At 44.7% G+C, this 2,986-nt stretch overlaps 1 pseudogene; it reads right to left on the bottom strand.

The window, feature by feature from the left end:
* Positions 1–1,871: 1,871 nt before the first annotated feature.
* LOC114628830 lies at positions 1,872–2,982 on the bottom strand (annotated as a pseudogene).
* Between the last annotated feature and the right edge of the window lie 4 nt (positions 2,983–2,986).

Raw genomic sequence — 2,986 nt, 5'->3', positions numbered from 1 at the left:
AACGCAGTGAGGAAGAGCCAAGTATCAGTGAGTTCCTTCAGCCGCTGGCCCCCTTCCCCAGGGTTGTCTCATGATCATCCCTATCCCTTGGATCCTGGGTCCCTCAATATCAGAGCCCAGTGCTCAGCAGACATTGTGGCTCATATCTGTAATCCCCAAACCAGGAATCTGGACACAAGTCTGAGACCAACCTGTTCTACACAGTGAGTTCCAAGCCAATAAGGGCTACTTGAGACCCTGACTCAAATAATTTAAAATGAAAAAGATAACATCAAGTATCCTGGGGCTTTATGAGGTCTGACCCACCTGCCCCAGAGTTCAAAGGTCGTGAACCTTCCCTGAGATCGGCCCTGTATTATCTACTCCCTCAGTGCCTTTTCTGGAAGGACCCCTTGTTCTGTAGAGATACAAGTTTAGCCCTGACATGGACCGAGTTGAGAAACCATCGATATTATGAAATGGGAGAATCTCCTTTAGGGAAAATAATATATATTGAATGTCCCTGAGCTTCTGGGAGCTGCTGGAAGGGCCCTTGCCACTGATAAGCTTGCCCCGGGTGTCTCCCTCAAGTAGTCCAGGGCACTAATGAGGTGGGGTCCTTTAACTCTTTCCTCCATGCCTGCAGGGACAGATTCATGGAGAAGTCCTGGTTAGGCTTCCACCTTTCCTCAATAGGCTCCCCTGATTCCTGCTTCCAGCTTAGTCTGGTGAGAAGGTCTCTTACCATATAGAACTCACTTCTAACCATGGCACCCCGTGTATACCAAAAGATCCCCAAAAGTCATAAACCTTGACCTAGAACCTGTGGCCATCCTATGATCAACTGCCCCTAAGTCAGTGGTTTTCAACCTGAAGATCCCAACCCCTTTATGGGTCAAGTGTCAGATATTTACATGATTTTTTTTTTTGGTGCATTCTTTATTGATACCTGATTATATAGACACAATGGAACACAATGGGTAGACTCGGGCACATCCATTATGCAGTTCCTTCCTAGGGAGTGACAATCATTTTAGAGGACAGATACTACTGGAGTCCTTAATGCGCAAGAGGCCGATCAGAGGTTGGGAACCATGAAGAACAAACAGGGCCTCAGAGTCAAGTGGTCTACAAGACGGCCATGGAGGTTATTTGCCAGCAACCTCAACAATCTGTAAGTGGAAGGAAGCGGACAAGGCATTCAAGGTCAGTGTAAGCTAAAATGCATCATTAGAAAGAAAAAGGAGCTGGGCAGTGGTGGCTCACGCCTTTAATCCCAGCACTTGGGAGGCAGAGGCAGGAGGATTTCCGAGTTTGAGGCCAGCCTGGTCTACAGAGTGAGTTCCAGGACAGCCAGGGCTACACAGAGAAACCCTGTCTCGAAAAAAAGAAAGGAAAATGATTTTAAAAGGTGGCTAATACCCCACTCCTCTTGAATGCCCAGACAACTCCTACTAGCCTGACTACCCTGGATTGCAATCTACTCTCATTCACCAAAACTCCCTTCAAGAGTTGGCTTTGCATACATTGCTACTTTGAAGACTTTACACATGAGCCACCAGGCAGATGCAAAAGGAGAGATGTCAGAATAGCTTCACTGCACATTGAGAGGTCGTATAAAACAAAAGGTTAGACAACACAGTATCCCTCCATTACTGTGTACAGTCAACAAGAACTGTTCTGACGAAAATCTTAAGGACCAATTGCTGAATGACCGAGAAGCACACCAACCACAGAGAGAACATCAAGTTTTCAGAATCTGACCATAATTTCATACATAGGAGAAAGCCAATGAAGTCCAGACAGGAGTTTCGACCATTGTTTCATCATGTTGAGAAATGTCCAAAACCATGTGTTTTGGGTCCTCTGCATGAGAGACCAGTCCCTAGGAATTAATTTTTTAGTACCCAGAAGTAATATTGCTGTCGATACTGAACACACAAACAAAATATGACATCATCTTGATAGTTATAACGTGTATCACAGTCATAACAGGGATTGGAACCAAAGCAGATTGACCTGGGCTTCCTTACAGCCCTGAGTTTGTCCATTAGTTCAGCACAAAGCTGAGAAAATGTCTCTACTTCAACATAATTAAAGTCATTATAGACCTCTACTGGAGCAGGGTACATTTCTGTGGTCAGCTGGCTCATATTGGTAGTCTGGAGTAGAAAGTCCTTCAGGGCATCCATGGAGATGTCATTACCAAACAAATTGATACTTGTGAGCTGGAGACATTGGATCAGGGCAGGCAGAAGGATACTGAGGCGAGAGTCATTCGTCTTGCAGTCCTCTAATTCCAGAGTCTGCAGATTATCTCCAACATGGTCTAAGAAAACTTTTAGAGGCATGAGATGTTCAAGTAAGTTAAAGTGGTACCTCTCAAGCATAGATGACTGTAGTTCCAATGCTGGGCAAATGACTCCAAATCTAACTGAGAGAGTTGGCACAGAGTGATCTTGAGAGACAGCAGTAGGGCCTCCAGACTCCTGAACAACTAACTCTTCCATGTGGTCTGGGAGAAAAATGACATCATCAATAATGGGATCCTGGAGACGGCTGAGTTTGGGAATCAGAGAAATGATCTTAGTGACATTCTGATTCTCCTTGTGTGTGTGTGAGTTCTTGTTCCAAGGCAAGGATGCGTACTAGCATGAGTTTTTGAAGATTTCTTATATTGCTAATGCAAGGTATAAATTTTGCCAGTTTGGACAGATTCCCCACTGTATTCAGTTCCAACTGCTTGATGAACTCTGGCTGTAAAAATGTTAACACCTTTATGACCTTGGACACGTCTATTGCTCCATCTCCAACTTCTCACAGCACAGATGCAGGAAATTCTTTCTGCATCTGTTGCCCACTGCAACAACTCTGTTTGGTATTCATTTTCATGCCAAGGAGACATAAAGGAAAGGTCACTGAACACTCTCAAACACTTCCTTGTGCATCTTGAGTGGCCTCCACTACTTGCTCCTTAAGCATAGTTTTTACTGAGTGGCCTCTACCT

This window comes from Grammomys surdaster, unplaced genomic scaffold, assembly GCF_004785775.1.
Source record: "Grammomys surdaster isolate TR1022 unplaced genomic scaffold, NIH_TR_1.0 272, whole genome shotgun sequence".
In the NCBI taxonomy this organism is placed as follows: Eukaryota; Metazoa; Chordata; class Mammalia; order Rodentia; family Muridae; genus Grammomys; species Grammomys surdaster.
This window is presented reverse-complemented; position numbering and strand designations above follow the sequence as displayed.